A 24,599-nucleotide genomic window follows, 5' to 3' on the forward strand; every position below is an offset into this window, starting at 1 on the left:
GTTGTATAAAACTAGAACCTTAATCCTTTAGTAAATCAAGGGAATAAGTTTGTTTCACTCAAAGGAGGACCAAGTGGATCAAGATAAGAGTAAAACCAGGACAGTCCAGTCAGCACAAATCCACATAAGCTACTGGATACCCCTTGCTCGATAAAGCATGCAAGGATCTGTCTGATTATTGCTGTCTATCACTTAGCATTGATCTTGTTTCCATTTGGACAGTTGAGTGATAAAAGAGAATAAATCCCTTTGGATGATTACTTTACCAGTGATATCATTTCCTACTACTGTCTCCCACATTTTAGATACAACTTTCAGTAGTTTTAGAGATTCATGAGAAGGCTTACTGTCTGGGGAGGATAGCAGACATCATTTGCAGAAGTCTGGATTTCTTTCAAACTCAGCCAAGGCCCCATACTGGCAGTTCTAATCGTCACTGTAGTTCACCTAAACTGAGACTCTCCCATATGGCAGGTCCACGATAAATCAGAACAGAAAACTATTACTCTGCAAGCATTCAGCAGCAGTTATCGGCACAGTTTGTCTGAAGAGAAAAATGCAATTTGTCTGGGCATAAAAGAAAAGAAAATGTTATCACTCTGTGCAACGGCAACCCCAGTTCGGTTATTTTAACGCAGACCCACATGGAAGTGCGTTCAGTGCTACTTTAGGGAGGGAAAAGACAGATTTGCTAACTATCAGCAGTGCAAGCAGACAAGGCAGCATCTGACTGATAACTCAACAACAAACAAACTGAATAATGAAGCAGCGTGCCCCACTTGGTGTGTAAAAGCTGTAAATATTCAATGACTACAACTACAACTCAAGTCCCACGACTGTATGTTAAACAGTAGTGATAGGATGTGCATGCTTTCTTTTCATTTCTGAAGAATTTATCAAGCTTGCCTAGTTTTGTAGGTCACCCATGACAAAAACTCTGCTTGCCTTCTTCGGTACAGAATCCAAATCTGGGTCGCTTCTATATGGACTGAATGAACAGTTATTGTCTGGGGTTCTTTTCACCTTGAGATGCTGTCACAGCGTAACAAGGGAAAATGACCAGGAAATGGGCGTCAGTCATGGACACCAACTGTCAAGAACTGTCGGATAAACCTTTTTTCTCTAATCGTGCCTTACTAAGCACATCTGATCCCAAAGAGCCACAGATACACCAGAAGTGAAATGTGCTGATAAACATATTTGTCACAATCAAGGTGAAAAGAACCTCTTACATACGTCCAGAAAGAGCAGGTGAATATTGATTTAGATCCAAGGTCATAGTCGGGGAGATAGCGAGTTGCTGAGGGCAGCACTATGGCTGTGAGTTATAATCATCAAACGCAGAAATGAATTTCCAGGAAGAGGCATAGCTTGAGTTGACTGCTCGATGCTCGATCGATGGTACAGTTGTTGCTGCCTCTCAGAAAAGGTTTTTCAAATTTTATCACCTTACGCTCTATAACACACACGCCGTCTTTCTTTTTCTGCCTTTTATGAGTGATGCAGCCCTTACTTTTGTGCTGAAGTGCAAAAAACCTGTAGTAAATAAGTACGCTGAGTGGATGCAGCATTAGAAAACGAGACAGTGAAGTAATCTAGTTCAATTCATTTAACATGAGGGAAATGACTAAGGAGGTAAGATGAGGCTGACAGCAGGATTCGGTTCAAATGTGGCTGTGATGTGTTCGGGCCGTGACATTTGGACACAGCTAATTGGCCGAAGACAAGCCTCCTCTCATTCTGCTTCTCTGGAAAGTGTTACATCTTCTGTCATGTTTGATGTCAGCACATTTCCGAGGTTCAGAAGGTCAACGCTCACTGTACAAACCAACAAAAAGATCATTAGAAACATGTTCTGAGCTCCCAGTTCTCCAATTTCCCTGAATAGATACTGAGTTCGGCTGATCTTCACTGCAAAAACTCCCTCTTACTTATTTTTGTCTCTAATGTTTGTTTTTTTTTTTTACAGTTAAAGGATGACGATGATAGTCACAGTGATTAATCAAAGTATTATCACCGAACTGAAGCTCGTTTTAGCGCTTCCAAGTGGTTAGAACAAAAACTGAGGGCTTCTTTGAAAGGGTAAAATGCACAATAAGGATATTGTTTAATGCAGTTTCAAGTACCACTCATGTTGTTTTATGTACTTTATTAAAAACCAGGTCAAATTGCGATCTAAATTATAAGAATAAGCCAATTAGAGATCAGTTAGAAACAGCTTAAAGACAAACTAAGTTGATTTCGTGAAAATGTGAAAATGTGCCTATAAAAGTAAAGTCTTAATCTAACTGTGATCTGATGATTTTTACATAGCCACACTTTTAACTGGTTTTTACTTGATGTTACATATTGGAACTGCCAACAAATGTTACAGTGAGTTCAGTTTTCTGAAGGGTGAAATGTCCCTATAGGCACCACAAATATCTGATTGAAGCCGCCAACATGAAATCAATAAACCATATCAATATTTTTTCCTGACTTCAGTCCATGCTATCATTATTTCCCATGTGCAAAAAAAAAAAACACATCATAATTTCACTTGCTAAACAGAAGTGAAATGGAGTATACACTGTTTTTGATGGATGAAAAGACGATGGGTTTCATCAAACTGAGGCTGCACTCATTGGCTCTCCGCTGTGACCCCACTGGATCTGATGACACAGATAAAGGGGGAGTGGTGGGGGTTAGTGTGTTCACGGCTGATAAGGCCAACGGGAGGCTGGATCTGAGATACCGACAGCAACACTTATCTGGATACTCAAGGAGAGTGCTCTGCCAAGGCTGAGCCCTATCACACCAGAAGCACCAGAATGATGTGGAGCTGGAGTTGTCATGTCTGACTGATACCGCCCTGGAAAAGTCTATTTCTACAACCAAAACCAATTTAGGATTTTGACACGAAGATACGGAGAAAACGAATGTGAAGCAAACAAGACTCTTCATTGGGTCAGTCATCGAGCAGACAGTCAAATCTTGAATCGGTTTTTACTGCATTGTGATTTGACTCGCAGCTCCCAGTGAGGCCCATCAATATTCTTTATGGCTCTTTCCCTGCAGCGCCTCTGTCTTACACTGCTGTTCTCACTGGGTCCAGATGGAGAGGTTGGATGCTAGTCATTGTTCATGAGCTTTTTAACATGCTGGGTGCTGGTGACCTAATGTTTATTAGACTAACCCCTGTGTGGCGTGGAGGCTTGGCAGCCTCATGTGCAGTCTTTACAGCACATCCACCTGCTGTTTTCTCCAGACACTTGTAATTGTGTAGTTCTACCTACTTCCTCAGCTTTCACACTGCTCTGCAATTACTATAAAAATCTGGCTTGTACGTGGCTTTGTACAGCGAGGCTTCGGTGTCAACTTCTGGGGCTCGTCTAAACTTACCATGTAACTAACACCTTCCCTCTCAAGTAATCAGCTGCAAGGTGAGAGCACAGTCTCTTCACGATGCTGAAAGGGCTTTGCTGACTTATTTTGCATGATTGTCACCTCTTGTGAGCTTTTGAATATGTAATTGCTACCGGTGTATTTCCTAAAGTGACATCAACAGCAGCCACAACATAAAGTAAAACTGCAGACAGCAGACTACAAACTAAGAGATGCTATTGACGAACAGACCTCGTGACACAGAACTGTCTGGATTCATGTTTTATGTACCAGAGAACATTATTTTTAATAAGCTGCCATCTTTTACCACCTCTTTGGTAGGCTCGTCTTGTGAAACATCTCAAACTCCATCTAATGACTGGTTCTCACTACAAATCCCTTGTGTTTTTACTGCGCTTGGAAGAGCTGCTGTTAGTTTCAAAGCCCTGACTAACTGAACTCTTTGCAAAGCGACCTAAAACTTATCACTTCAGTACTCCCTGATGAATTTAAATCCATGATCAAAACCTACTCATCCTCTCTCTGCACCTATTTCAGCTAAATATTTCCACCGTGCACATTGTATTTTTTTTTTTTTTATGTATGCATATCCTTGCTGTAATTATTTTTACCTTCTGTTATCACTCTTTTTATGTCATTTAACAATTATACTTTTCGTTATTGTAAATCAAAGCCCTCAGTGACTTCACATGTTCAAATAAAGCTAATCCTATATAGGGAATGGGGTTCCTTGCTCTTTATGAGGCCATTCGATTTGATGGTGAATTATTTTTGGACTTTAGTCAAAATAATGCTGAGTAAACATTTAAAAAGAGTTCTCTAGACCTTTCAAAGACTGCATATTTCAGCACTTTACACTGAGGGTTTATTGGTTACTTCCATTCAAACAAGCTGAAATGGATTTTTTTTCTCTCTAATAGAAATGGAAGCGAGCGTGTTGGCTGTGATACCCGGACATCTGTTTGTCCTTGTCTGTGATGAAAGCCTGAAGCGTGTTGCGTGTCCAAATTGGGAGTGCCTTCCATTCAGACACTTGTATGAGCCTAATGACCCCGGTCCCCGAGGTCGTCTCTTCATTGGCTTCCCCGTTTTTACCATTTTCCCTGATTTAAATTGTCTGCCCCTCTCGAAAGGGCCCCCATCTTGTTCCAAGAACATTATGGCTCATGCATTCCAATGTGTGGGGGTCACTGTTGGAGGCAAAGTGTCAGAGCAAAGTGTCTACCACATGTGTTCGTCTATTGGCTGCCTCCAATGGAGGGCTGGGCAATACAAAGGCATCCCGGATCCCACAGCTCCAAGACTTCCACTCCTCTTCCATTGCGCATTAGCATTGGAGGGACATTAAAAACCATCTGGGTTTCTGAAACCACTGGATTTCTTTGAGGGGGGTCTTTGTTCTTTGGTGATGACTAATCTTACTGGTACTGACTGGCACTGTGGTAACTTTTGTTCACAGAATAGACTCATTTGTGCAAAATCTAAACCTTTTGTGGACTTTAAGCAGGTGGAGTAGAGATGAAACCTCCTGAAAGATGGTTTGTTAAGTCTAGTGTAAAAGATCAAGAACATAATCAAGTTTAGATTCAGTGAGTTTAATTCAGAAATCATGGATAAAATATGTTAAATAGAAAAGTACTCAGAGAGCGCAGACCTCTGCCAAGGCAGATCAGGGCCCCCCGATCACCACCAAAATTGAGTAATTTGTTCCTTGTGCCAGTATCATCATTTCCTGAAATTTTCATCCAAATCCGTCCATAACTTTTTGAGTTTTCTTGCACACAGACAGACAGACAAACCAACGCCAGCAAAAACATAACCTCCTTGGCGGGGGTAAAAAGAGTAAAATTCCAAAGTGATTAATGGTCTTCATTAATAAATAAGAGGTATCCCTGGTAATTAGTTGACAAATTTATGATATTTGTAACACTTGAGACATTTCTGAGATATTTTAAGACAAAATTGAAAGGCTTATTAAAAAAAAATATACTTCTTGGATCAGTCATTTTACTGAGGGAACCATGTGGACCTCAGGTGGTCATATCTGCTGGACAGAACAATTCAGATGAAAAGATGAACAAACAGAAGAAGAAGAAGGATGAGAAGAATGAGAAGAAGAAGAGAGACAAAAAAAAAAAAAAAAAACAGGAGAGGAGCCAAGAGAATCAGCTTGAATTAGAGACGATGTCCATTTAGTCCAACCAGAACATTTCTGTGTGTCTCCTGAGTCTTGCCCAGCGTGGGTCATCATGAATACCCACAATTATTGTTTGCTCTCCATCACCAGTGGAGGAGCTAAGTGGGGTTAAAGACAGTCACCCTCTCAGAGAGCTTTGTAGGCCAAGCTCTGTGTAGCGTTGGGAGCTAACAGCTGTCCAAACAAAAGCCCGTTTCCCACTCATCTTTATGCCGAGTGTCACTGTCAGTGGCCACTCATATGCGTAGCCAAAGCATCATAAAACATTAATGCACTAAGCCTGAGCTGCCACCTATGATCGTAGAGCATGTCTGTCACGCATTGTTAGTCAGTATCCCAAAATAAATACTCAGGGTAAATGAGAAAATTGTCCAAAAAAAGTGAAAAAGTGAATTTTAATGTGCAGTTGAGGAAACACTGATTGGCTGCTTCACTGCGTTTGCATCTCCTCATCACCATCCAGCAGAAGGTGCCCTGGTATCCAGGGATTCTCCTCCAACTCAGCCTATACCTCCACACACACCCATTTCTCCAGTTCTACTGTCAATCCCTTATCCGTTTACCTCCCTCCCCTTTTTCTCCTCTCTCTCTCTGTCTCCGTTAGATTTATTTAAGAGTTCAGATATCTGCCACCATGAGAATACGATTTTCCTCAAACAGCTTCAGGCATATACAGTGTAAATATGTGAAACCTGCAATATATTCTGCCTTACTCTGCTTCCTTCAGCTGCTAACCCACTTTAAAGAATTCCATTAGCTTTCAGTGGGAGGTTCTGGAGTCCCACTGAGATATAAAGACTGTTTCCTAAGCTGGTTGACCTGCTGAAGATTTGAGACCAAAACTTAAAGGACATTTTTCCATGTATATTGTGCATCTTACAAATTGCAAAACTCAAGCAAAAACACATTCTTGTTCATTTCAGTGGACAGTAAATAGGAGGTTCACTATTCAGTCTTACTTTGAGTGGTATGACCATTAGCTACCTGACTAGTACTGAGCAGAAAATCACTTTTTCATTGTCACAGGATCCATATTTGAGCAATAAACACAAAGCAAGTAAGAAATAAGGCTGGATATAGAAAATAATTTACTGTCTACTTGCAATGCATGCAAACATCAGATGATGTTACCCTCAGGAAATTACTAGTATTGAACAATATTATCAGGCGTAGTAGATTTTCCAAATATTGTCTTATTGCTTTAGATGCAAATTATGTGATTATTCGAGAACATAATGACCAAATTAAGACATTAAAAGCATACAATACCATGTTTAGCAGATAAGACATGTTTGAAGCAGTCGCCTTTTCGTCATCATGCCACGATTTTTCCACTTGGTACCATTTAAGTCCAGTTTATTTTATGATTACTGGTGTTTTAGCTCTGTTTTTAGTCTCCACCAGCTCCTGAATGAAATGTCATCCATCCATCCATCCATCCATCCATCCATCCATCCATCCATCCATCCATCCAATTCCCTAATTTCTCTGAAGTCTTCTATGGGACATACCTGCCAAACAAATGAGTCTGACCTACAGAGTGTAGACTGCACTACACATGCAGATGAACAGTCAGTGTGTCAGTGAGGCTGCCAGTTTACAGCCGGCAGCGTGCATGCTGGGTATCTGGGAGAGGAACCAACCGGCAGCATCTAATACACAGCAGCTGTCTGTCTCCTGGGTTACACAAGCCTACTGTCTGCTGGCAACCATAAAGTGTACAGCTGGACCTACTCTGGCAAGCAGTGCACACACACACACACACACACACACACACACACACACACACTACACACACACACTACACACTAACACATCTCCCGACTCCTATGATCCCATCAGACCACCACTCAGCATCAGCCTTAATGCACATAGAAGAATTCAGCTCATCGGCACAGACCTACATCTCTCATCACATACCTAGTTCACCCTTCTCCAGCCATAAATAGAAAATTGCTGGCAAGCGGAAAACTTTCACAGTAAAACATAATTGGCACCCAGGTGTATGCAGTAAAGAGCAGAATTAAGACGGTCTGTGAAGTGGCTGCTAGTAAAACATAAGGATGAATTACAAAAGCTGCTTTAATGAATGGAAGTAGTGTATTTTTGTTAACACAGCCATATTCTTCATTTGACATGAGTGCTTTAGTCACTTTATCAGCCAGTAATTGATTATTTATAAACTGAATGTCAGAAATTATGATTTTATTTGCATTTTATAGACTGAACTTTGGAAGATAAACTAAAAATAGTAAATTATTAAGGCACCTTTTGATTGCAGAATTGTGGTTTTCACAAAAAATAAAAAAAAAATAAAAATAAAAAATAAATAAATAATAACAAAAAAAAAACAATTAAAAAACCTGACAAAGTTTCAGGTTTTAGCCCAAAAAAGTGGCTGAAGCTGTAAAGTTGCCAAGCTCAAGATTTAGTTTTTGTCAATTATTCCCATTAGGCAAAGCAGTCAGTCCATTCATTCTGGTCCAAGTCAAACACACCGGCTCCATGCAGGTAAAAACTTACCTCAAGCACAATTGAAAGCCTCTCCACTGATTAGGAAATGCAAGCTGAAGCAATGTTGAAGAGAGTCTTATCGGCCAGCCGTAACAAATGTTCTCACCGGTGTGTATCTCTCAGAGCGCTGACAGCTCTGTCATCTTCCCTCTTCTCTCTGTTCTCTTAGAGTGTTTACTCCAGTCTACCTAGAGAGCCGGCTGATGTTGCGCAGCCAGTGAGGAGAGAGAGAGGGGGTGAGAGCGAGAGACATAGAGAAAAAGAGAGCAGCAAAGAGAGAGAGAGAGAGAGAGAGAGAGAGAGAGAGAGAGAGAGAGAGAGGAGGAGAGTGAGTGAAAGAGAGAATTCCCTTTCTCTTAAACAGTAGACCCTCTGCGGTCAGACTCCACTCCCACCTACTGCTCTCTTAAATGCCCCCCACCCATTCACCCTCTCCACAGCATTGTGACTGAAAGTGAAGGAGCTGAAACGGGACGCCTCAAGGCTGGAAAGACAGAGAGAGACTGACTGAGAGGAGAGGAAAGAAAGAGAGTAGGAGAGGAAAATGGGGGGGAAAGGGGAGAGGAGGCTGGATGGAGGGGGTTGGTGGACCATTAGCTGTAAATTGCAGCAGGAAAGCCAATGGCGAGCCAGATATGAGTGAATGCAGGGCCTGCATTAACATAGCATTTACAAAACTTGAAAGCAGGGAGTGAAGGGAGACGGTCTGGGCTCTTTATGGGAGACTGATGACAGGATATAACTTCAACTGACGTAATCACTCGGACTGGTGTTGAAGACGTGTTAACAGTAAAAGTTTCACTCACACAATTAACTGAGGATATAGTCAACAAATTTATTTAAGAAAGATTTAAGAAAATTAAAAAGAAAAATTGCACTTGCAGCTTTCTCATGACTGCATTCTACACATGTAGCAGATTTCATTTTAATCTTTGATTCATTTTCAGCGGATTTATTTCCATGTTATTTAATGTTTTCATCCCATTTTTATTTTGTTGCTTTTAGTCTCCACCATATATTTAACTCCCAAATGCTAAAGTAGCTGGGTGCCTCTATGAAACTGGGTTCATTTTGGTTCCTGGCACTTTTCCACCTTTTTAGATCCAATAATAAAAGGTAAATTTAGACATATTTCCCCCCAGGATGTGCCAAATAATGACCTCGGATAAATGCAAAAAAAACAAGAAAAGCACTCAGAGAGCGCAGACCTCTGCCAAGACAGATCTGCCCCACCCACCCACCCACCCCACCCCGATGACCACCAAAATTTAATCATTTCTCCCTTGCGCCAGTATCAACATTTCCTGAAAATTTCATGAAAATTTGTCCATAACTTTTTGAGTTATCTTGCTAACAAACAAACAAACACGCAAACATGCACGCAAACACGCAAAGCAAAGTGATCACAATACCTCCTGGTGGAGATAATTATACTCTTAGTCTGAACCATCCCAAAATTTGTGAATTTTTAATAAAACATTGGGGACAAAAATAGGACCAAAATTAGGACATGAAAAACTACCTAGATGTCAGTGGATTTTACCTGGACCGTATAGCTTGAAATAGTCTTATATAGGCCTATAAATATAGACACTGAGTTAAATTTGCTGATCCTAGTGGTTTTTCTAATCCAGACATGAGGTTTTTCATGAATCGTCTCATTCCAGGTTTTGTGTGTAACCCATTGTGTCAACTCACGTTACATACAGAACCTGCCCAGTTAAACGCATATAAATTGCGAATGATTTAGCAACAGCGGTCATTTTTGTGAAACACTCTGCCTTGCATAATTAGTTCGATTCCCAAAATGTACCTGTCAGAGAATAAAGAGATATTCCAAAAATTAGTAGCGTGTAATTTTCGTGTCCTTTTTACCGTGTTACATACAGATTTTTGTATAAAAATGATATAAAAATGTGTTTTATCTGAAAAATAGTCTCTTTTATCTCAGTAAATATTTATCATTAAAACAGACCCAAAGTGCTTCCAAACTTGCTTCATAACATTAGTCTACATCTGGTTTGGATTTTTAACCCCATGTCCTGTTTTTAGGACCAGTTTCATAGAAGCACCCAGCTGCAGCTGCTAACGGTCAGTCTGTTTGGGCAGGTATCATAATTATTATAGCCTCTTACTGTTGTTGTAGATGTGCTATGATAGCAAAATAAAAAAGTTAAAAACTAGCTAGAAAAATAAAATAATGTACCAAACATGGAAGTGGTTGTCATAGTTGATGCTCAGTTTTGGCTGCATCAGTTTGGGTGAATGTGAAAGTAATATGACCTTCACTGTGAATTCCTCACGAAACACTAGTCCGTATAATAAAGAAACATGCACAGAAATCAGCTGGCGTGGAATGGAATGGTCACCATAAAGAGTATTTAAAAAAAGTTTTCATATTTGTCTTTGGAGCTAACACTCTGATGCGACTTTAACGATTGTGGTGATGGAATATGTGAATGGTGGCTTCTTTGCCCCTGACTCATCCATTGAAATGTTGAAGGAAGACCACCAAGTGGAAAACTGACACACTGAATCAAACAGTCGTGTCAGTAACCATCTCCTGATTAGAGTTTGCTTGTGGTACCATATGTACGCTGGTTGCAATTACCATTCGTCCTGCGCTCAAGAATTTGATGTAAACAGGCACAACCGCTTCAAATAAACACAGAAACAAAGACCTCGGGATGATCCAGCTCCACACGGATCCTATCCATCCATTCTTCAAAAGGGACTTCAAAAGGATGAAGAAATGTGCTTCAAAAGAGCTTCCATAAGAGCCGGCGAGAAGGATGGCATGACACACATTAAGTCAGAAAATGACCCCTCAGATTGATCTTAAGGGACTTTGTTGGTGATGGTGATGATGATGATGATGGGGGGGATGAATTAAAAAGTGTCTATTAAATTGCTGGTTATAGCATACAACAGCTACATAGTGAATGAAAAAGAAAAAAAAAAATAACGTGACTAACTTTTCAAAGGTTATTCCTGCCAAACGTGTCATTTAAAAGCTGGATAAATGCCTCTTTTTCTAAGCTAACATGAACGAGTCTTTGGGGAAATATGCTTTTGTAATCTAAACTGCCTCACATGTTAATAAAGGCGGGGTGGTGTTTGAGAAGACGAAGATCCATAACGTACATCCAAGGGTGTTTCGCGAAGCAGAGTGAAGCTTTTCTCAGCAGGGGAAATGATCCTCGTCTTGTTGCTGAGAGCCAGTAGCCAGTCAGGCAGAAAAGATCCTCTCTAATCCCATATACAGCACAATGACACATATGTAGCACGGCTATCGGGTGATAAAAAGCAAATTCAATGACTTGAGGGGCCCTAAATTCATTTTCATCCTCGCTCCCCAGGGAGACGAAGGAAATCTATACAGTCGGGGGGGAAAGATCTTTCTTTAATGACTTCTGGCTGTAATGATATCATTTAGATGAGATGATGGGTTGAAAGCTTGGCAGTGCATAGCACCTGTTTTAAATGGCTGTAAGTGTAGATTCCCTGCATCTCTCCATCTGTTCCTGTTCTCACCTTCCTGTTGCTCTCCCTCTCTTTTCTTCACAGCCTCGCCAGGCTTCACGGGGAATTGCTGTGGGAGTTCTGCACCTCCCTGTTTGCGAAGGCATACCTGTTCACCGACTTTCAGAGCAACTGAACTGAGCGGGTTTGATTTCCCAGATGACACCCCGTACGTGCATCCTCGCCTGTCATCCAATTTCTGCCTCTCCGGAACCAGACGTCTGCTTGAGGGAGCCCATTTTATTTCCATTAGAGCACAACAATGTTCAGTTTTATCGGCTGTCATTTAACATATACACACACAGAGGAAACGCTGCAATAACATGCCAGGCAAAAAGAGAAAACAACTACCTGTTCTGAATGTTACGACGCCGAACCGCCAGGGACGGAAAAACAAACTATATTTTCAAGACAACAGGTTTCTTCTACACAGCAATATTAAAAATTGAATTTATGAGCTGCAAAGACCAGAGAAATCAGTTATGAAACAATACACAGAAACTTAATTGTGGTGGTTGTTTTTTAACTCAGTGCTGGAAAACTTAATCTATTGGCAGGAAAAGGAAAACTGAGCCAAAGGTTGCCTGAAGCACTTATAATAAGGTCTTCTTGCCACTGTATAATTGGTGGCATCTAACTTGAAGGAAAGGAAAGGGACTCAGTAGGGTGAGACACGTTCTGTCAATGACAGTGAGACCTAATTATACTATGGAGCCCCTGCAGCCATGGAGGATGTCAAAGCGGGCAGCAATAAGGCAGCCGATAGGGAAGACACACCACCCGCCTTGGGTGTGTGTGAGCTCGCAGGTGACCTGGAAAGACCTGTTTACCTCATTAAAAATGAATCACAAGGTAATAAGGGCCCCCACTCCCGCTCTTCCCCCTCTTCCCGATGTCTGTCCTTCATCCATTATGCAGCAGCGAGGTGGGACGGTGTGGGTTAAGTCCTGAGGGAGGGTCACTTGGACGGAGACCCAGTCTGCCTGCTTCTCCCCAAGCTACTAAAGCCCCCTGCCTCTCAAATGAAATAATGAGACAATAACACATTGATGGGCGGACTGTGATGATGAGCATTAGGTACGGAGTCCAAACAGAAGCAGCCATCAGCGATAACCCTTTAGCCACAGTGAGTTAAACAGGGAGGAAAAGCAGCCTATTAGCAGTGATCCATAATTCATAGTGCAGGGAATAGGCATGCCCCGTGATAGGTTTCAGAAGATGAAGGGGAGCAGACAAAGCAAGTTGTGCAGTTTTGTTTTGATGCAGCTGCTTGAATAAATGTTTGGGAACTGCTTTAGTCGGAAAGGGATTTAAGGGTTTCGATGTAACACAGACAGACTTGACATCGGAAGGTCGATGTATCCGAGACAAGTTGAAAAGAAGTGGAAGTCAGGCTGCTAAGAATTTGGAGAAAGATCTGTGGTCTTTTCAGAGTCAAATGAGAGGTTTGATATCAATCCCATATCTGTGTGTTAGATAGTTAGCCAGTAATTATATTGTCCAAGGTACTGTAAAGCAACATCCAGTAGAGCCTACTGACATATGTTTAATGTGTTTTTGTTGTGTTTTTTGTGGTGTCATTGTGTCAGGGTTAATGTAGAGGGCAGCAGGTGATTTGGCTTGAGTTCTACAGAAGCTAGAAAATCCCAGTGGGCATATACAAGAGAGTGTGTCGTACCTAAACTTGCTTTAATGTGAGTGCATCACATTGTTTTCTATTACAATGATCAATTGGCAGCTCAGTTTATAATACTTTAAGGCTCATGAGGCATCTGACAGTGAGGTTGTGACTATCAGTACAACCTCCACAAAGTATAAATGTAAAGAATTTGCTTATCTGTCTTTTGCCAGAACTAATTAAAACAAAAATCTATGCAACTGACTGTACCTTGTAAACCAGACTTAAGTCAGAGATGACTGACTCCCCCTAAAACAGTGTTTTTCAATCTTAGGGTCGGGACCCCACGTGGGGTCGCCTGTAGTGTTGTTTTTTTCAGCCTGTTTTAATTTTAGTTTTTGTCTAGTCTTTGTGTCAAACTCTCATTTCAGTCTTTATTACTTTTAGTCACGTTAATAGTTTTTAGTCAAGTTTTGGTCAACCAAAGCTCTGAGCATTTTAGTCGTATTTTAGTCAGAATAACACATGACTATTTTTGTCTAGTTTGAGTTGACGAAAACTGATGACATTTTAGTCAATGGAAATTCTATTTTTGTCTTTTTTTAGTCATGCAATTCTGTTTCATCTGGTGAATATAGTCTTGACAAAATCAACATTTTCTTTTAGTTAAACCCATTTTGGTTCAAACAAGGTTATCTTATCATTCTTATGGACTCAGAAATATATTATATGCTGTCAATTACCATTGTGACCTGGACTGGGAGCAGGTCTTTTTTTGTTATGTCTTTTCTCATTTTCGTTATGCAATAAAGGTTCGTTGATGAAAGCAACACTAGTCGCCTGGAATTCAAATGGGGTCGCCTGAAATTTCAAGTAATTGATAAAAATAAAAACATACTAACAAAAAATATATAGTGAGTTGACAGAGACAGTCCCAATCCATAAAAGACATGACAAACTGTGAGTCTGAAACTGAAGCACTGTGGTTCTGTTTATCTGTCAAATGTTCATTGTGGTCGGTTTCAGATGCTGCAGCTCTTTCATAATTCATAGTTTGAGTTATTGTTTGTTCAGTATTAATTGTCAGCCTTGTAAATCCAAGCTGGACTGACCGTACATATCCTGACCAAGGAAAATCAAATTCTCACTTTGTGCAGTAATCTACACCTGGCTTTTCTGCCTCCGTCCATAATAGTATACATTATATAGACTAAATGTCGTCTAAAATTAATGTTTATTTGCAACATAGTATAGCAAACCATTACATGATCAAAAACAAATAAATTTTAGCAAAAAAAAAAAAAAAAATCTCCGTTTTGAATGTCTGGGGTCACCAGAAATTGGTGATGTTAAAATGGGGTCAGGAGCCAAAAAAGGTTTGGAACCACTGGCATAAAAGCATGACAATGACTACGGTCACATACATAAAATTAAGCAGTTTTTGCCCTTGTCAACATGGATACTGAATATGAGTGTTCCACTAATGTTCCAGTTCAGCTTCCCACCTGCACTTATAATTGTTAAGAAGCCTGTTGATGACCAGGGTATCCTCATTCTGACCATAAATGTAAGGTTTACTTTTGGACATGCATCTCCACCCCCGCTCAATACTAGTTGGTTTGCATTCAACTCACTGACCTCAACCAGAAACACACAAAGCCAAGTGTCGAAACCTGCAATAAAAAATGGTGGAAATGCGTATTGTCAATGTGTCGTATACGTGTGCGAAGAATGCTCCTAAAAACTGAATAACATCAGTACGTAACATCTTCCGAATGAGGTCTAATTCAGACTATCCAAACAGAATATGTTGTTTAAATAAATACTGTCACACTTGGAATGATCTTAGCGTGTTAGTCTGCAGTTAAAGGGTAAAGAAGGCCAACATGGAGCCAATGCAGAAGCATCTTCAAGCTATTAACGTTGGGTCCAAAAAGACCTGTGTCCCATAGTTTTAAGTCAGTATTTTTTCCCAGGAGTCATTCTGGTCTCATTCTTTGCATTTGGATCCTCTGATAAGTGATCAGGTGGTCCATCTGTAAATTATTCCTATGTTAATAAGAACTCAGGGCATATATAAGGCTTTGAGGCCAGAGGTCAGAGTTGCTGTTTCATAAATAAAACACCATTTTTTCCTGAAAGACATGACTTTAGTTTTGGTTAATACATTACACTAACAGGACTCTGTTATGCCATGTATAACCACTTTTACACAGAGATCCCAGAAAAAAGGGGAGATGGTGATCCCACCTTTTTTCCACCATTGACCAATTTCCTCAGCCAAACCAAAGAAGTCGGAAACCCCCGAGCATAGCAGTGTTGCTAACCTCTCCAGAGTCTTTCACAATTCCACAAATGTTAGCATGGATGAGAGGTGATTCTAGGACCAGAGGTTTAGGGGTGTCGAGTACCCAGAGTGCTGCCTGGGCAGGCAAGAGAAATTTCACTGTTTTGTAACATTTAACACAATTTTAACACAATTTCGAACCATCATTCCTACATTTGTGAAAGAAAAGTATATCAGTTTTTGGGTAGGGGAAACTCTGTGACTAAACCATCAAATCTGATAAAAGTTATGTATATGCTGAGCCACAATAAAAGAGGAATGGATTAAAATCATAAAAGAAATATACCCTAACCCTAATTTCTGGGGAAGACAATCCTCCATTTTGATACAGCAGCTCCTCAACATGACATATCCGAGAGAATGGGTTTAACTCCAGAGGAATATTAGTGTCAGAGCTACCAGATCTACTTCAAAACACTGTCTGCACATGACAATACATTCATTTTACAGGTTCTATCAGTGGAACATTTAGAAATCTGTTTATAAATGGACAGAAACCAACATATATGTGGAATAACACTTTATCATATACTTGGAAAACATCAGCAAACCAGTACTTTTGTCCTTTCTTTTCCAATTAATCTGATTAAAATACGTACCATTTAACACATTTAACCTCTGAGGCAGATAATTACTAAAAAATTGTAGACCTGTGTACATTTTCAGTGTCTCTCTGCTCCCCTCTCTCTCTTTGTGCTTTAACTAAAAGGCAAATAACCAAACAATGAGTTTTATACCTAATAAGAGACATAAACTGATACATTTATCCAACTTACAACACCATTGTAATAGAGTATTTGGTTGCTGTGGAAAATGAGGTTACACGAGTTGATCTTACACTCTTACCTGAATCTGGCTCTTTTTTTTAGAAAAAATAATTGTATGTCCATGATGAGGCTGTCTGTCTGCACAAACATACAAACTAGGAGTTAACGGGCACCCAGTCAGTTATCCAGTCAGATAAAGACAGTAACATGTTGTCTTTAGTCTGAACACATGCACAGACACAACAGCAGCTTCTCTCAGTCCAATTCAAACAGAGGACAGAGGTTTGACTGAACCACATGGAACATTTCCTAGATAGAAGAAACAGTAGCTAACTCCCACCTAACAGCATAAACAGTGATCTACGTTTGGATGCAGCAAAAATAGGGACTAGCAATGATGATAATATGTTGGTATTAAAAGTGGTAGAAGTAAACAAATGTGTCACATGTCCTGGTTTAACCCAGGTACTTACACCACTACTGTACACCAGCTGTTAAAGGCATCGCCACTGTGCACTGCACTATACAGGTGGAAAAGGGGTGGTGGGGTGGTGATCGAACCATTTTTGAGAGAGGGTGGAGGGTGCTGTATTTATGTTGTTAAAATATTATGTTTCAACCATGTACTGTATATGGTTTTGGCATTTTTCTAGCACATTAAGAATGGACATAAAGTAAACAAGAAAAAAGAAAAATTTCAACAACCTTAAAATATTTTAGGGGTGCTGGGAATCAATTTAGGGGGGGCTTCAGCACCCCCCAAAAATGGGCTAAAAACGGCCTTGGCATGGATAGAGTCCTACGCCCGAAGTGACAACAGCTCGCGGATCTCGGCATCTCCCCAGTTCGACATCTTAATGGTCGCTTTGATGTTTGTTTACTGTACACGGCCCACGCTCATTTTTAAATGGGGGGGGTCGCACACGCAATACATCATCAAAACGTCACACCTTGGTTGCAGAACGAGAGGTGTTCCTTTTACATAGCATTCCGGAATCATGATTCCACCTTTATCACGACTCTTTTACTACCTCCAGAGGCGTTACAGAGATGGGACCAAATGATCCACCATTTCATTTACACAGACGCTGTTCCGGAATAAAGGTGAAATATTCTTGGAACAGAAGTGCTGTGGAAAAGGGGCTACTTATGAAGACTACTGTTTTATTGAAATAGTAATAATAATAACTACAAAAGCACTTGGAGAGTGCAGACCTTCATCAAGGCAGATCAGCCCCCCCCCCCCCCACCACCAAAATTTAATCATTTGTTCCTTGTGCCAGTATCAACATTTCCTGAAAATTTCATCCAAATCTGTCCATAACTTTTTGAGTCATCTTGCTAAACAGACAAACAAACAAACAGACAGACAAACCCCGATGAAAACATAACCTCTGCCGTAACACTTGGCAGAGGTAATAATAATAATAATAATAATAATAACAATAATAATAATAATAATAATAATAATAATAATTCATTGGTTTTATATGGCGCTTTTCTAAGTACTCAAAGACGCTTTACAATAAACAGCCAAGGGACGAACACACAGCAAACAGGTAAAACAGATACAGAGTTAATACTAAAGGGCAAAAACAGAACAAATACTTATGCAAAAAAGTAAGCTAGTAGCTAGTAAGCTAGAGTTTAGCATTAGCTGACACCTGATCCCTGCAGCTCTACCCTTTTTGTTCAAATATGGCCACTCTTGCATTCAAAAAGCCACCCCCCCCCCCCCCCCAAAAAAAAAAAAAAAAAAAAAAAGAACCATTCAGTAATCAGGCGGTGACATTACAGTTCCTCGGCCCACTATACAGCTTATGATGTGAACAGAGTCCATTTTATTTTATATTTCAAATATGAGGTAATGAAAGATGTTACAATCTCTCTAGGATTAGGGTTACATTTGAGACATGTTTAAATAGATATCTTTTAGCATATTTTTCAGCCACATGTAACAAACTGAACCTGAAAGATGTTCCTTTTCATATAGGCCTTGAAATGAATGGATGTTACATGATTAAACAAAATAATATACATCATCTATAACAGAAATGTACAGTAGCTTTACCTCCAGATGTTCCCCCCAGTCTCTGGTTTGTGAGCGAAGCTAGGCTAAATATAACCATACATTGGACTCATGAAGCATCATTTCAGTAAATGTAAGCAGCAGAATCCTTAATGTACATTAGTCATACTGTATAAAAGGTTTTGCACTCCAGATATGGTCCATTTATCTCATTTCTCACCAGAGGACATGATGATGCTAATGAAGGTGCTACATGTTTAGACCACACACAGTCACCAGTGCTGCACCCATCTGTATAAAAGACCAATAAATGTCCTCGACACGGTGTCAAGACCTCGTATCTGTCCTGTGGTCCCTGACCTTTGACCCTATAACCAAACCCCACCCACCTTTTGTGTTGCTACAGTTGGCACGGTGTTACCTTTGCATTTAACAGCTGTACACATCAGCTTGTACTTTCCACTTCTGTTTGATACGCAAGACATTTAATGTGACATAGATTATACACAAACCCTTTAGACCGCAGACTGATTTACAGGCAGCATGCATGCTGCATAATAAACACCAACCCCTTAACATTCCACTTTGCCGCAATTATGTATATTTGGCTTTTTATAATAAATGGTCGACATTTTAACCAGAGAGCACAACCAGCCCTGAATAAGCAAACAGAAATCCAACGGAACATGTCGAGACAACTAAACCATTGCCTCCTGACTGGCTGTCCACAAAGGACTCAGGGTTTCGGGGTGCAACGATAGCTCTGGTTGAATGAGAATTTTATTACGGAGGACCAAAAGAGGCTGCAGGAGGTCAGTGTTTAATGTTTCATAATGAAGTTGTCGAGCTTATTGCTTAAGGGATATCCACCAGGAACGACAAATTGAGCTTTAAATGAAATAAAATACTGAAAATACCGACTGAAAACAGCTGCAGCCTCCCAGATAGCGCAGACCGGAATGTGTCGAGTAAGAGCCGGGGACCTCCTGGGTGAAGTGACCCCAGGAGACCTGACCTCACCTCACCTCAGCCAGGAGCGACAGAGGGAAAGCAATGCCACACAAGCCCTGCTGGGACACCCACGTCAGCCCAGGATACAAGACTCTCATCTTTCAACTCCTCCGTCCTCCTGCAGGGTTACAGCGGGCCAAGAGAAGTCAAAAAACAAAGTGGAGGAGGTGGAGAAGACAACACACTGCACCGCGTCGCACAAAAGAAACTATTTATCATTCAGACAGAAAGTTTTTGGGTATAATTAAGTCTTTTATGTGATGCAACTGAGTCTACGGAGGCAAAACAAGAGAGGGAAAACATATTAGCAAGAAATTCACAGATGCTTCAGACAGCACATATGCATATCTTTATGGTCACTTTAACACAGTCCGTCTGGGCTTGAAATACAAGCACTTAAGCACTTAACTCTTCAAACTCTCATGTATGTCCTATTGTTGATGTATGTTTTATGAGAATGATTTATTGCCGTCAGCGTGCAATGTACTGTCAAATGTTTCCATGTCAGTCTGATGTTTATTTTATGAGCTACAATGGGTTTTAGCACAGTGCAATACATATTTGCCCTCAGAGACATTAAAGTTGACTTTAGTTACTTTACAATAAATACAATAGAGGAGTTATATGTATTATCTATACTTTAAAAGTCAAAGTATTGAGGAATGACTTAAAATTAATGCTAGAGTATTTAGAATAAACTCTTTTGATAATATTTCAGACATCAATGTATTGGATTGTACAGATATCAACTGAATTTATTGAAAGCAATGGTCCATTGAATTTATGTGTCGACTAGAGGGAGTAGTGAGTCACTGCTGGGCCTTTGACCAAAGCATCAGAAAGGCTTTTTTTTAAACAAATCGTCCTTTCCTCTTCAGTACTGGAAGAAACTTATTGAGGGAACTTTTATATCAGTTTTAGATTTTGGAGAGATGTTATACGGGCAGAGTGCGAATTGTTGGGGGGATTCCCCCCTCTGGTTTTTACATCCCTACAACTACTCAGTGAATTTCATCCTTGGGGGGGACAACCAACCAACTGAAATAACAGGCAGGTTGTGACAGTTTTCTGACACCTACAGTATATCCTACATTACTGGCACTAACGTTCACCTGAACCGAAGTGTTGGCAGCCTCAGAATTCGCGAATGTCCCCATTCACTGGGGTGCCGTAAAGGGGTGGGGTGGGGTAAATGTGACAAATTCATGGGGCTCAGCATTTGTCGGGGAGCCATAGAGCAGTGGAGGGGGTCCAGTGGATACAGGGTAGAAGTCGTGAAAATTTCATGTAAGATCCGCTGTATAAGAGAGGAACAGACCTTGGGAGTTGGATATTGAAAGTATGTAAAGTTTCACTTTTGTTTTACCCCAGCGTTGTTTTACCCCAGACCGCACCCCCACATATATAACTGCATGGGGATCACCCATAGTACATGGTCCACGCACGCATGACTGATGCCTGTCACTGACTTACGTTGGTATAACTTCTGTGGGCCCATCACGGAATTTTCAGGGATTCCATGATACCGTCACAGATTTGCGGTAGGCAGCAGTGCCTTGCATTGTGGGCTGCTTACGAAAATGACATGCTGACTTCTGTTGTCTTTTGTAGTTTTACCCAAAAATCTAAATCAAAAATCGAGTTTTTAGAAGAAAAAATCTGGATTTTATTTTTGGCCAAAATTGCGCAGCCCTAACTACCACAAAATAAACTAGAAAAGCACTCAGCAAGCACAGACCTCCGCCTAGGCAGATCAGTTCCACCCCCATCCCCCCGATCACCACCAAATTCATTTGTTCCTTGTGCCACTATCAACATTTCCTGAAAAATCTGTCCATAACTTTTTGAGTTATCTTGCTAACAGTCGAACAAAAAAACAAACCCCGATGAAAACATAATCATAATCTTCCTTGGCGGACGTAACAATGGAAGTTTCAATATTGAAGCAGGGATGATACTTGTTAGCGTCTTCCACAGTCAGACTAAAATCAGGGTTTCTGCTCAGGTTTCTCTAAAAAACAACAAAAAAAACAAAACAGCTACATAAACCCAATGAAGTCCTTGTACCTTCACTTATGTACTGCTCAGGATGAGTTGACAGGTGACGGGTGAAGTGTGTTGCTTCCAGATGCCTGAATATGTTACGCAGAAAAAACAGAGACTTACTCACCAAAGCAGAATCGGTAGTTAGAAAAAAAACAAAAAAACAATGAAAATGTCAAGCAAAACACAGCAAGAAAACTCTGCCTGCTCTCTGTTTGCCAGTTTGTGTGGGAACTTAACAGTGTGATTTTGTTGCAATACATCAGTTTGAAATGATGAAACTGGTGGATGTTTGTCAGAGGAGTCCACCAGCGTCTATCACACTACAAAAGAGAGTCTGTTTATGAAATTCATCAGCGGTGATGAAGCGAATAAGCACTTGTACTTGTTTATTATGTCATGAATTGTTCCCATTGGCAGACAGTCAGCCTGTTACGCCTGTCTACAGCTGCCATTCATTTCATAGCACAAAAGTAAGTATCATGTAAATGCAAAGTGATGGTATTTACGTTTTTGCATGAGTAAGCATTATCTTTAGGAGATAATGCATATATCACTTTAATAGCTCCTATTTTGTGCTTACAAATGCACAAGGTACTCTGACGGAGGAGACGACCGAATCATATATACCAGAGCAGACGCCTTCTGAGACTCTGAGGTTCTTATCTCTTCTATTTTAAGCCGTGCAGAGGAGCCCCTATAGAACAGTATGGCAGCTCCCACCCGTTGCCTCCTCGCTGAACCTGTGTTCATATTTAACATCACACAGGTGGAGACGGATGCACAACCACTGTGTACGTCAGGCTTTATTGCTTTGTAGATTAACATGTCGGGAAGTTCAGAGTATTCCTCCGAGCCTAGAAAGCCTAAGCTGCGGTAATATAGCTTATGGTCTAAATATGATGCGATTTGTGCCGGAAAACCATAACATACGCCTAAGCTGCAGGATTCTATCTGACAACACGGATCCAGAGTTGATATTTTGTTATCGGAGGAAAGCTGCACTTTTGTAGAGCAGCATCTATAGGCAGTTTCTCGCTCTGAAACGCCTCGTCGGTCGTCGGTCACAAGCTGCAGATACGGACATGGGGAGGACATCTTCACAGACAGAAGCTGTAGTTAAAGCTGAAGTGCTTCCCGTCACAGCGCAGCTCCATTCAAGCCCTGCATCTCTTTATGGTCGCTTTACCACAGTCTGTCTGGGCAAAGGGTTCAGGCCTGTGTCTTTTCCTCTTTTGTCTGCTCTCCTGGGGGATATGAATGGGAGGTTGGGGCCCGAACAAAAGGCAGATCATGGGTCTATTGGGGGGGACAAATGAGCTTAGTTTGGGTAATGGCAGCCAAAAGGAAAGGGAGGTCTGGGGAAGTATTGAGGCTCACCTAGGACCGGAACGGGAGGGGAGATGAGTTCTCCGGGATGAACAGCTAAGATCTGACAACAACAACAGGGCCTGTACTGTCTACGAGAGGAGGAAGGGGCCGAGCTGGATGGTTCGGGTGCTCAGACTCAGAGGGGCACCAGCTGATTGCATGTTTCACCATGGCAACCGTGAACTCAGATCAGTGATGTAGTCAGACAAAAAGGAGGGTGAACTGTGACCTCCGGTACAAAAAAAACATCTTTTACATATTTTCCTGCTTTAAAACAATATTTTGTAATTTCATGAATTATATCAATTTGAATGGACTTTTTTAGGTTTGTAACTAGACCTGAGACAGTTATTAGATTATTCAATTATTTGTCAAATACACTAGTATACATATTGTTTGGAAATTGAAGACCCTGGTGTTAATTGTACTGAAGTCACATTTTTGGACAATTCAAGTTGAGCACATAAATATATTGTATTTGTTTAGCTAAGTCCACCCTATAAATATTTTTAACAGACTTGTTTGTGACTTCAGGACTTTTAGCACCAGGTTCTTCAATTATGTGCTTCCTAAAATGTAAAAAGCTGTTACAGATACACATTATGGACATACCCATTGCAAAATTCTTGCAATTTTGTCAATACTTACAGTATATTTAGAATGAGATTTTAGTTGAAAGCTGATGGCAACACTGATGTTATTACATGTTTCCTTAATTTGTTTTTGTTATCAACCCCCCTTAACAAAGAAATCAGTATATTATAATATTTAATAATTATAAAGATATGAAAATTGTTATTATAAAATATTTCAGCTATCACATCATCACATTGTGTATGAATGAACATACATTCAAACATGATTTATACAAAATGACAGAAAACACAAAAAACATATTTATGCCAATACTGATGTCTGGCTGATATATACTATATCTGTGCATCACTAATGCACACAGATTTATGTATATTAATAATTAAAGGCTTTATAAATCGTCGTCTAGAGGGAATCAGAAAGGCAAATGTATTTTCAGATAGAAAATCTCACTTCTGAGTAAATCCTACTGTCAGACTCTATGTTGAAAAATAGCATTTTTGATGTAATATTTGTCTTTATTAGTTACTCAAATTTTAAAATTTTCACAGTTTTTATGTCAGAAGTATTTTGCTCATAGACAACTGACTTAAATTCAACACCAACTGTTATGCTGATTAAATCAAATGCTGTAATTTGAGTAATTCATACATCAAAATTCTCAGATCCTAGATTCTTAAACTAGAATATTTCCTGGCTTTGTTATTCCTCAATTATATACTTGGCTTGAAAAATAAACAAGACATTTGAGGATGTCATCTTGAACATGTTACAGATCTAATAACTTTTAACCTCTTCTTAAGCCCAGTTACTCCAGTAAAGCAACATGAATGTAAAAACAAAGGTCGCATTAAGGAGTGATGATTGAGAGTTCTGTCATACCTTTGGTGTTTTCTGATCCTAACTTGGTTTTATATGAATGCAGCTTCTGCAGTGAACTAAGCCATTGTTTTGTGTTACATTGAAAATTATTCCCAGTGGAAACAAATGGCAAAGGGCTTAGCCAGAAAATAATCAGCAAATTAAAAGTCTACAGATAATTGAAATGAAAATAAATATTAGTTGCTACTCTAATGGGTTTTCTTATTGGAGGAATGGTAAAATATAAATGTTTATTTTAGTCAGTCATCAATTCAGCTAACAATGGATGTAAATTAAACAGACAGAATCTCTGGGCACAGGCAGAATAAAACATATAAATT

General features: G+C 40.1%; 1 protein-coding gene across 4 annotated transcripts in view; it reads right to left on the bottom strand.

Moving 5' to 3' along the window:
* tncb (tenascin Cb) overlaps positions 1–24,599 on the bottom strand; it is a 188,957-nt gene that overhangs the window by 84,994 nt on the left and 79,364 nt on the right. For 3 of the 4 annotated variants that reach the window (XM_030143574.1, XM_030143576.1, XM_030143577.1), the window contains exon 2: positions 8,105–8,295. The exons of the other annotated variant lie outside the window; for it this stretch is intronic. The gene's annotated coding sequence lies outside the window, so the exon portion shown is untranslated. The remainder of the gene's footprint in view (positions 1–8,104; positions 8,296–24,599) is intronic. 4 annotated transcript variants of the gene reach the window in all.

The sequence above is a fragment of the Sphaeramia orbicularis genome, chromosome 9 (genome assembly GCF_902148855.1).
Source record: "Sphaeramia orbicularis chromosome 9, fSphaOr1.1, whole genome shotgun sequence".
NCBI lineage: Eukaryota > Metazoa > Chordata > Actinopteri > Kurtiformes > Apogonidae > Sphaeramia > Sphaeramia orbicularis.